Source organism: Lepisma saccharinum, chromosome 27 (genome assembly GCF_977018435.1).
Source record: "Lepisma saccharinum chromosome 27, izLepSacc3.1, whole genome shotgun sequence".
In the NCBI taxonomy this organism is placed as follows: domain Eukaryota; kingdom Metazoa; phylum Arthropoda; class Insecta; order Zygentoma; family Lepismatidae; genus Lepisma; species Lepisma saccharinum.
This window is the reverse complement of record NC_139255.1, coordinates 58584748-58597399: the sequence shown is the minus strand read 5'-3', so window position 1 is coordinate 58597399 and position 12652 is coordinate 58584748.

The window sequence follows — 12652 nt, the reverse complement described above, 5'->3', positions numbered from 1 at the left end:
AATTGTATTAAAATATTTTGGGCTAATACCCCTAAACACACACACATATCACACGTATATATTTATGCTGTTTTTAATGAGTTGAAAAATCTGCACACTATATTGATTCGAGTATTTCATATTATATGCTTACACGCTGTATGAATAAAGCTTTTTGCTTCGGGGGGGGGGGGGGGTTGTTCTCACTCAGTGGCGTATTTGTAACCTCATTTTGGGATTGGGAAGTATGTTTTTTGGGTATGCCAATTTGTACATGTTAACAGTCAGTTAACTAAACGATTGGCTTGGAGTTCTAAGTACCGTGGAACAGTGAGGTCATTGCATCTTATGGAAACATTTACACATAACGTGGAAACACTTCGTACATTTACACAGGTCCGTAGCCAGGTAGGGGCCAGGGGGGCCCAAATCCCCTCAGTATCTGCATCAAAGGTCAACATACGAGGGTCACTATTTATATTTTGAGCCTAACAATGAGAAAACAGGAATTTGGCATTGAAAACTGCTTTATTGTTTTTCGAAGTATTCTCCTTTATGGTCAATACACTTTTGCATTCGTTCGAACCATTTGTCAAAGCAGTTTTTCCAATCTTCTTGAGACACCTGCATAATATGGTTTTTGAACGCATCAACGGCGTCTTCCGCCGACGAAAATCGTTGTCCACGCAATTTATTCTTGACATTCGGGAACAAGAAGAAGTCATTGGGTGCCAAATCAGGACTGTACGGCGGATGACCCATCAATTCGATTTTTTGACTGTTCATAAAGTCGGTTGTTAGACGAGATGTGTGACAGCTGGCATTGTCTTGATGAAGAATGATCCGACGGCGTTTGTTTGTTTTCCGTATTTGACCGAAGACCTCTGGCAAACAAATTGTTGTGTACCATTCAGAGTTGACCGTTCTACGTTCCTCTAACGGCACAGTTGCCACATGACCAGTTTTCCCGAAAAAACAGGCGACCATTTGTTTCGATGTGCTTCGAGCGCGAACAACTTTTGTTGGATTGGGTTCATCTTGAAACACCCATACAGTCGACTGCTGTTTACGTTCCGCCTCGTATGCATATATCCATGATTCGTCACCTGTTACAATCTTATATACGTCTTTTGAAGCACCACGATTGTATTTATTGAGCATTTGTTTGCACCAATTGACGCGAGCGTCTTTTTCAGTTTTTGTCAAATTGTGTGGGATCCAACGAGAACATACCTTTCTCACAACTAAATGATCATGTGATATTTTATATATGCTGGTGGAACTAATGCCTATGGTTGCCTCGATCTCACAGTATGTCACGTGACGATCTTGCAGTATTAGGTTTTGCACAGCATCAATGTTTTCTTGAACAACAACTGATTTTGGACGACCTTCGCGAATCTCGTCGGTGAACGAATGGCGGCCACGATTAAATTCGTTATACCAGCGTTTCACAGTGGCAAAGGATGGGGCTTCATCGCCAAACGTGGAAGTAAGTTGATCGATGCACTCTTGTCTTGATAATCCACGTCGAAAATCGTAAAAAATCATCGCACGAAAATGTTCACGAGTTAATTCCATTTTATTGTTGTCGCGCAATCTCCAAGGCAACATAAACAACACAAATGAAGCTATTGACAAAACATTTGAAGTACGTTATGGTCAATAATGCCAGACGATTCCGTGCAAACGTCAAGTTGCGCCTAACTTCAATCAGTGTTGCCAAGGCTGAAAATATAGATAGTGGCCCTAGTAGAACGAAGGGAAGTTTTATTGTTTCCACCCGGGGGTGGAATGTACGCTAGGCACTATGATTGAAAACTGTCAATTTTTCTTGTGTGATATAAATATCTGTATCATCAAAAGTACTATGGAGTTTGTAGTAAGTAAGGGATGATTTCAGTAGCAGTCAATTGACACTTCTAGTGATATTTTAAAAGATATAAAAAAAATGTAGTATTTGTATGATGTTTCTAAAATGACCCCCCCCCCCTTCACAGATACACACACACACATAATTTACCTTCATTTAATACTGTTAAACTTTTGAAAAATGGACTTGGTTTACAAAGCCCCTCCTGATAACCTGTGATCCCCCCTGGATATCAATTCTAGCTACGGGCCTGCATTTACACTCTACGAAATCCCAAACTCTTACACAAAAAGATCTATGGAACTAGAAACAGCAACAACTACTCCAAATTTCCATTGTTAGGTTCAACCTTCATTTTCATTCAACCTACCGTCTTGTAAACACTTGAATACATATTCGGTGAGGTTGATCCGTTGTAGAATGGTGTCTTTCTTTAATTCACAAGGCTGCATACTTTTCGGCAGGGAAATATTTGATGACTGGACCATTAATGGAGGCGAATGGGTTTTTAGTTGTGTTCATGGGCGTAGCTTGTGGGTCCTAACTTTGAAGGGGCAGAATAAAACGGCCTAATTTTGAGGGGACAAAATTTAACTTGGGCCTAATATTGAGAGGCAGAATTAAACTTGGGCCTAATGTTGAGGGGACAGACTCGAAAAGTTTTCCATCGGATATAAACAGCGTCCAAGATTATTTGCTAAATGACTGTGACGAAATCACAAATATTCTTTATTACCTTGCTAGTCGGTAACGCGTCTGACTACCATGCTAAAGGTCCCGGGTTCGATCCCCGGCCGGTTCAAATCCGGGAACTTTTATAACGTTGGAAGTCGAATGACGTGGGTACCTGGGGGAAACCCTGGGGGGTAAAGGCGGTCAGGGACATGACGCTGATCACACCACCCCCACTCAAGAAAGTGTGTGGCGTTACCCCCACACCCCCTATACATGGCGTGGTGCTAAGCACAGGGAAGTACTTTACCTTTTTTATTACCTTGCACCTCAGGTTCCCTAACTTGTAAATTTTAATCAATCCGAAAATTTGGTGGGGCAAGTGTCCCCTCTTTCTCCCGCCAAGTTACGCCTATGGTTGTGAATGTTACATAGTTATATATGCTTTCAACTCCACCTTCTTTATGGGGGATAAAAACACCCCTGGCAGGAATAAAAATTATTTTCTTTCGCCGGGGGGGGGGGTGTTTCCCTGGCATCCCCCCGTTAATTCGCACAATGTGCCACGAAAACCAGAAAGAAACAGTTTTAGGCGAGTGTTCTTTTGTTAAATATGAGTGCATTGATTTATCGAAGTTTAATCAATAATTTTTTAATAAGATGTGTGTATATTCTAAAGTTTACAAGTGTTAATATAGTGGAAGTGAGGTACCATGATAACTAAATTTAATAATAATAATATTGGCAGAACCCAAAACAAAGAATAACCTAGGGGCTCAAATTTTATAACACCCACCCCGCTCTCGGGGAGCGTATTTACAAACCCTATAGTACTGCAGAACCTCCAGCGTTATTTGGCTACTGATTGGCTGCCACTCCGGAAGTTGATGCAGCGTTCCTTCAAGTTAACGCTAGATGGCAGAGTTGAAATTAACAGTGTAGATTTCAGATATCCATCCCAATAAGATAAGAATCCCATTTATACTAAGGTTCATTTTTTAGCAAAATTATTTACATTAATGTTTTAGAAGACAGAAATCAGAACTCTTCTTGAAGTGAATGATTTTTCTATTTAAAGTCACATCAGTGTAAACATTATAACTGCCAATGACTATTCAGAAAATTATGTATATTCAACGTATAGCATTTTAAACATTATATTTTATTATATAAACGTATATTTCTTAACATAATTTCGACAATCTGTTTACAAACTTTATTACTATATAATCACAAGTCTAATTTTTCCATACTTTTGATGTAAATGAAGAAGCAAGGAACAATGGACACGGAACATAAACACTTCCGGTGCACACAGCCAATAAGAAAGTGTTATGTACCTCTGGTTCTGCAGCTTATAGGGTTTGTAAATACGTTCTCGAGAATCGGCAAAAAAAAAAATATTGGTGTTATCATCAACACGTAGGATGACAGTGTGCCACTGTTATTTCAGGGCGGAAACCATGTGGAAATGTTGCATTTACTATGTTGCACATGTAGAATCGCAAATATTTCGTGGATGTACCCGCTAACCCAGGCGAATCCAATTAGAAGCGAGCTGTTTACGTTCGTTGCTGGCACGGTTCCAATGCGAGGCTTGCATGCACCGCGCATCTCAAGGTCCTTTGGATGAAGCCGAATCACGTGCAGTAGCGAATGGTGGGTAATTGAAAAGGATAAGGTATGGAAGGGAGAAGGTACGCGGAACTGGTTCGGCAGCGAATGCGTGAAAGAAGAATCGTAAAAATCCTGCTGCCTTCTTTCAAGTTCCCCCTTCAGGCAAGAAGGGCATTGAAGGAGTTTTGCGAGGAGCGATTACAGAGACCTCTGTGAGATGGAAGTCATTACGGCAGCTGCGAGTTCCGGTCCGACCCTAACTTCTTCCTCCCCCTCCCACGTTGGAGTTATTAAAACTTCATGCTTTCAATGGACTGTGTTGGTGTCGTTCGTGAGGTTCCCACATACAGTTCGAGCAGAGGCACCCCGAGGGGGCTGAAAGGCGACCATTAGGTTGACATGAACTCTTGAGGTTTACAAGCCGAGTTGGCGAAAATCTCTACTCGATTGATTGATTGATTTGCTTTATTTTACTTCGCTTCTTCTGCCTCTTTTGGCGAATTTGCGAAGATGGGGATGACTGATAAGTTGAAATTCACGAATTGACACCTACAAACATCCATGCCCAGGCCAGGATTCGTACCCGGGACCCCTGTCGTCGTAGCGCGATGTGCTAACCACTCCGCTATGGGGGCCGGCAATTTCTACTGGACATGTCAGAAATGCCCCCCTTTCGGAAAAAAAAGAACATGATTAGGTTCTCAATTTTTTAAAAAAAAACGGAACCAGTCCCGTATTTGAAAATTTGGCATGGTTTATGCAACAATTCTTATCAAAACTAGTCAAGGGACCACAATAGAAAAAAATCTTCAACTTCTCTGGGTTATTTTTATTATTTTCTTCTCTTTAATAATAACTAACTAACTCTCTAGCCTTCTTAAACCCGAAGGTTCATGGCTGCAGCAACACAGGCCTTCCATCTGTCCCTATCTTGAGCAAGATCTATATACTCTTTTCCATCCCTACCGATTTCCCTTAGGTCCATCTCAACGTTGTCCCTCCATCTTCGTCTTGGTCTTCCTACAGGTCTCTTACCATCAGGTTTCCCAACAAGAATCCTGTAAACTCCTCTTTCATCTCCCATTCGTGCCACATGGTGGCCTGCCCACCTAAGTCTTCTTGATATAATTATTTTAATAATATCTGGACATTAATACAAATTATGTAGTTCTAAATTATGTAACCTTCTCCATTCACCTGTCTCCTCATCCCTTTTAGGTCCAAATATATTCCTAAGGATCTTATTTTCAAATAAGATTATCATTATTATTTTTATTTTATTTCTCTTATTTTATTTCTCTTATTTTATTCCTCTTTAATATTACCACTATAATTTTAATTCCACACACACACACACATAGTATATATATATGTATTATTATTATTATTCATATTTTTTTTTAAAAAAAAAATCTCTTTTTCCACTTTCCTATGGACAAGGGTTGGATGTAAGAGCACCCCAAGAGGCCGAAACACAACTTCTTTAATAAAGACGATTGTTATTGATTGTATATATTTATTATATATTAATCATATATAATAGAAATAAAACACCAATGTACGTAAAACAAAACAGAAGTCCGGCAATTTCTACACACAGACACACACACACATATATATTATATCCATAGAACATTGAAGAATGTAGTATGATCTCAAAAGTTCACTTAAAGTTAAAACTATTAAACTTAGTTCATGTTGATCTAGAGTATGAAGCAATACATCGAAGAACAAAGCTTTGTACAACTCACTTTAAAAGTGCATGCTCAAATCTGTTTCGTCATAAATATCTTTGTTTGAAAACCAATTAGATAAATAAATAAATACAGTGTAAATAACGTACATAATATGGGAATAAACACTGCACTCCAACCAAGCAGTCCGTTATAATTAGAAATCATTTCTTGATACTTTACCCATGAAAGGATCTTCTTCAGCACATCATTCTTTTCAAATAACATTTTGTAAAACGTTTACACACGTGTGATTAAAGTTCGCCTTATTTATCAACATAGCTTTCAAAGTTTGTAACGAAAGAGCATACTTGTCACTTGTCCAGAAACCATTCTCGTACGAAAACACTAGTTCGGTGGGGACATTAGGTAAACAGTGAGGAAACTCCAATATTTAGAGAAAATCGGAATGTGGGACATTGTTGGCATTGAAATGCAATGCCATTGTTCATAGCAGTAGTAGAAAGGTGCATTATTGCAGTAATTCTATGCCGATAAGTCATTGTCACAGAAAGGGACATTTTGGTGTCCCGTTTGGGGCATAGACTCAAAAAAAGGGACTGTCCCGCCTAATATGGATTGATTTATTTATTTTGGATTGGCGGAATAGGATGGAATTGACACATGCACCTTCATTTACAAGTTCTCGGTCTATCGGACAAATTTCTAAGGTTCTGATCTCGTGTTAGTAACTTCCGCTAGAGTTGGCAACTATGCACTGGTGAAATATTACTCCCAGAACATTGGGTTCTACCCAGAAACAAACCCTTAGAAAGTCAGACTCAGGATATCCATTGATTTAAAAAAATGTATTTGAAGAAATCCCATAATAATATGATGAGGATTCACGTTGGTGATTATGATTAACCGACTTCTCACTAATATTGATTTCTTCACCGGTCAGCTTCAGTTTCTTCGGGCAGAAAACTTTGTAGGGTAGAAATCAATGCCGTGCCCAACGGAAGAGTGGCGTTAGATTTTGTTTTTTTTCTAAATATTGAGCAGTCCTGATTATTTTAATTAGCTGGTTTCATTATATACATTTACAGGACAGTGGATATAATACTGTTTTAAAGTGCTTCGCCCCATTGTTAATTGAATTTTAATATCAAAGGATAGTTTAAACAGAATATTATTTTAAGTTCTTGTCGCTATTGCAAAGGTGAATTATAATAATAATTATGCATTATTCAGAGTCGTCTCCTGAAAGCATGCGTCAATTGTGGGAAAAAGGACAGCTTGCTCTGCGACGACATTAATGAGCATTTCTACATTCTAATTTCTTCATATAGGAGAAGTATTTATTTGACACGAGAGCGCTCAACTAAGATTATATGCCATTTCTTGGATCTGAAGTGACGCATGCGTCAATTGTGTGAAAAGAATTATTACTTCCTTTCACTTCAGATCCAAGAAATGGCATATAATCTTAGTTGAGCGCTCTCGTGTAAAATAAATACTTCTCCTATATGAAGAAATTAGAATGTAGAAATGCTCATTAATGTCGTCGCAGAGCAAGCTGTCCTTTTTCCCACAATTGACGCATGCGTTCAGGAGACGCCTCTGGTTATGTACGTAATTACCTGGTTCTATTCTATTGCTCATCGTGATTGTCGTGATGTGGGGGAGGGATCGAACTTAGATTTCTTGTCTTAACCCTAGTTTCCCCTAAGGGGGGACTGTCAGGCCGACCACCCCTATTTTTTCGATTTAACTGAAAACTTTTAGAAAAAAATGAAAATAAATGACTGTTCCCTAGGGTGTGCCCAATATTTCTGCATTACTTTTGTTCATAAAAACTTAAATGTAATGTAAATAGGAGGCAAAATGCACTAGGTGGGCCTATCAGACGCCATCTTTGAATGCGTGTCATAATGGTAATTACCTATGTAATTAGTAAAATTAATAAATAACTGCGAATATATAACCAACAAAGGAAGCAGTGATTCAAGAATAATAATAATAAAATAATAGTAATAAAAAAGTGTGGGCCTGAGCCCCCTTCAGGTAAGTACGTTTCTCGTACGACACGGGTAAGCTACGGTTAAGTCCAATTTATGCACAGATAGGGATTGAACCTACAGTTTTAAAGTGAGATCCGTATCACTATGTGCTCCCACCGGGTATCGAACGAGGGACCCCTTGATTCCAAGGCGGCGACGTATTTTTACCATTGGTGGAGCCCGGGAGAGGGGTCAAGCCTCAGCCTAGAAATTGGCATCACTCATTTCGTATTACAAAAAAACGGAAAACTATTTGATAGGTGATAATTAGATATATGCATATTTCGTTTTTGACGGAAACACGAAATGTGAAATAACCGACTGTGGTAATTTTACATGTTTTTGAATGCCACGAAATTAAGCGAAAGAAGTGCAAAATGAGAAAAAAAAACTTTGAAATCTGAAATTTAGACATGATTTACCCACGCTACACTTTCTTAAGTCTGAATTATCCTGTGAGTTATGCAAACTCACGGAAAAATTGATCAATTCTGCTGTAAGTATTTGATTTTGATTTTTGTTACTTAGCGTCGCTTTCCTGCCCCTTTTTGAATAATCGCAAGGATGAGAATGAGGGATGATATGATGAAATTGATGAAGGGACACTCAAATAACACAATGCTCAGGCCGTGAATCGAACCCGGCACCCCTGGCGTCGTTCGTAGTGCTCTGTACTAACCACTCTGTCAAATTTGATTGAAAAATGACGTCAGAAACAAAGTTTGCATTGTAATTCTACAGAGTCTAATCGGAACTTGACTTACAGGTTAAAGTGGAATGCCATTCACTAGTGGCGGCGATTGGGTTCCAAAAAACTGGGGGGGGGGGAGTTTACTCCCCTTGATAGATATGGTTTCGCATGGTGCGGGGACAAAAGTGGCAAAAGTAGGGGAGGGGGCCAACTGCAGCCCCTAATCGCCGCCACTGCCATTCACTGTGCAACGTGCCTCTACTAGAGATCGAACCCGGGACCCCTCGATTAACTTTATGTTGTATACGGGGCGTACTATCAAATGAAAAACTCCATTTTTTGTTTTTTATCTAGTAGATTTCTGCCTGTAAAGTTGCACAAGTTAGCTGCACGTTTGCTGCAAGTTTGCCCATTGCTGATCAAGTCAGCTAGTGGCTGTATACCTCAAGAAGAATATTTGGAATCAATGTGCAGTCACTTGTGAGCAGTGATGTGCGTCTACGAGTAAACAACGATAGTCTACATTCTACACGTAGACTATTTTATACACGTAGATTATGTAATCTATGTAAACAACATGGCGAAAGGTGATAACTTAGCAAAGGGCGCCGTGGAATTAAAAGAAAATTATATTGCGTATCAGTTGCTAATGTGTGAAGAGAACTTTTCATACTCTTTCTTCCAAATTCGAACAATTTCACACCTAGGAAGAAACCTAAGATAGGAAATATTCTAGTGTTTTATGGGGAAAAAAAACACTCTTGCCTCACGACTGCCATCTGTTGTTGTTTTTTGCATACTGTTTATCTTCTTCCATAGTTGATGATACAAGAGAAGATAAATTTTGTTGTAAATAGGATTCTTTTCATTTCGTTAGCAACCAATATAGTTGAAAATGTCACTTTTCTTTCATGAAACCCTTCAAAATTAATTTTAATGCACTTTAGATTGTCCACGTAATCTATGTAAACTACAACCCAATGTAATCTACGCGTAGATTACGTGTAGACAACGCATGTAGACGTAAACGTATAGTTTACGGCACATCACTGCTTGTGAGCCACTGCGAAGGTCTTTCCACCCATCTGCATGCAGATTGAGGTCATTGTCGAACTCCTTCCTCTATTTGTAAACTTGCTGGCGTGGTAAGCATGCACAGACACATTGAATTGCCGTAGAATGTCTATAAGTTTTAGGCTTCCACACGGCTAGAAAACACTGCTCTTCGCTGGTGCGTGTGAATGCAGGAGGCGCCATCCAGTGGCGGCAATTGGGTTCCAAAACTAGGGGGGCAAGTGACAAAACTGGGGGGGGGGCAAACCGGCAAAGACAGTTTACATTCCCTCGTATACAGGGTGTTTCCGGGCTGATGATACAAACTTTCAGGGATGACGGAGAAGGGTACATGTATCAATTTGAGATAAGGAAACCCTGGTCCGGAAACGACTTAGTCGAAAGTTATAAGCGAAAATCGGTGTATGAAGATGTAATACTTTTATTACCTGCACAAGTTTCACAAGCTGCTACATTCACAGTTCAAAGTGGCGTCCCCCAGCTTCACTGCAGGCAGGACATCGTCGCACAAACTTTTGTCCAGACACCCGTCGAGACTGAAGAGGATCTGGCAAGAATTCTCGCTGAATGTGACATTGTTCGAACGACCCCGAGGTTGTTCCAACGGGTACGCCAGTACTTTGTGCGACAATGTCCTGCCTGCAGTGAAGCTGGGGGACGCCACTTTGAACAACTGTTGTGAATGTAGCAGCTTGTGAAACTTGTGCAGGTATTAAAAGTATTACATCTTCATAGACCGACTTTCGCTTATAACTTTCGACTAAGGCGTTTTCGAACCAGGGTTTCCTTATCTCAAATTGCTACATGTGCCCTTCTCCATCATCCCTGAAAGTTTGTATCATCAGCCCGGAAACACCCTGTATAAGATTTAGCCTAGTGTGGGGGCAAAAGCGACTCTTCCTAATCGCCGCCACTGGGGTCATCTTTAAAATGACAAAAATGGTGTTATGAAGCTCATTCGATTGCAACCTTGTCGTTTTGTAAATAACAGAGTCGATACCTCGTGTAAATTTTAGCTGTTTACAGTCTGTCCTGTAATTTTTGTCTTAATTTTAAGTCTTTAATTTGACTTAACCTCGTAAAATAGGAACAAGGGCACATTATACTGGGCTATGAACAAGTTTCCGATGATGAGTGATGCATTCTTTCGACTTCTTCGCTGATTCACGATCATCCTCATCGACTTACGCATAACTTCGAAGTGAGCGATGCGATGCGATGCGATGCGATAGGATGGCATCAGTGTTGCCACAATATGGGGGCACAATTTCCCTTTCCAAGGGGCAAAATTTCCGTTTTAGCACCAAATTTTCCCTTCCCCTAAATAAATTATATAATAATAATAATAATTAGTAGTAGTAGTAGTAGCAGCATTATTAGTGGTGGTGGTGGAAGCAGTAGTAGTACGTAGTTAAGTACCTTTGAATTCGTTATTCGTTTGAATAAAAAATATTCTAAATTTCTTTCACATTTCAGTTTCATCACTTCCTGATCAGATGTCCCAGGTTTGAATCCTGGTCAGGAATCCCTTTAATTGTTAATCCTCATGACATCATCGTTATTATTTATCCAAAGATGCATAACAGCAATGCACAATAAACTTAAAGGAGCAGAAACAAGTTGGAGTAGCAAAATAAATAAATAACATAAAAATGTGGATATGAAATTCGAGATTAACATAAACTGTAATAATGTGGTCAAATGACCTTAAAATTTCCCTGCAAAAGGGAAATTTCCCTTCATGTGGCAACACTGGATTGCATCGCCTGGGCGCATGCGCATACGTCATTGATTCCCCACCGTTATATGCACGTGATGCTGTGCGGGCGCCCGACTTCCCGGCTCACCGGAAGTTCGGGGTTTAGATTAGAAAAGAGGAGAGTACCACGTGGTGGGGGCTTGATAAGGGTTGCTGGCGCTTGTGAGGGGGAAGCGAAGCTACAGGTATGGACAAGTGTGGCCTCGAGTTTTACGTTTCAAGGTCATTCAGATACAAATCGGAAATGACAGGCACGTGATTGACTTCACTGATAAATGAGCATTGCATAGTGCCATGAAGGCACAGGGAGGGGTGGTAGAAGGGTCGTCGCCTTGTAATCGTGGGGTCCCGGGTTTGATACCGGATGGAGGCACACAGCTGTTCTGATCCCACTTTAAACTGTAGGTCCAGTTGGCACGTAGACCTTTATTCCTGAATTAAAGTTAATTAAAATGTGTTTGTTTGCTTTCCATATATTAATAACAATAATTGTCTAATACTAGTCGGTAAACGATGAGCATGGACGTTCGCAGGATTTTTTCCATGGGCAAGGAAGGTATTTTTTTTCAAGGGGCACAAACAAGTCACATTTTCCCCCAAAAGAGTGTTGTTCCCTAAGAAAACATTGCTTAAATTTGAATTTATGGTGTTCATGCAATAATTAACACATATTATTGTGTCTAAAATGAAATGTTATATGTGAAATACATAATTTTTGGTTGACTTTCATTTTCCAGGGGGGCACGGTCCCCCTTTGCCCCCCCTTCCGGACGCCCATGACGACGAGACTCGCTACGGACTCCCAGGTACAGGAATTGTGTTAGGGAGCGACAATATTTCACAGGACAGAGAAATAAAGTTACATTACTACCTTAGATAAAATGGAAAGATCTTTTATTGTTTTTTTTTACAATTATAAAGAAAATATAATTCAAAAGAATATAAGGATTTTACCTTATCGGTGTATTGGCTCAAGTACAATACATAACCTCAATGCGTAGCTATCGGCGTACCTATGGTCGCATAGGGCTAGCTTATGCCCCGAACTACCACACCAACCAAGAGGTATGTACAACAACAGAGCAGTTCTTTTGGGTTTGAATTCTGTCGATGATCTGCGGCGAATGTTCATTTCTCATGCGAAATCCTCGCTTTTATAATTTTCTTCAAGATCACAGATTAAACACAGATGAACCACTTCCTAATTTCAAAAACATGCTACCAACAAAAGCGACATCTACATAGGTTTCC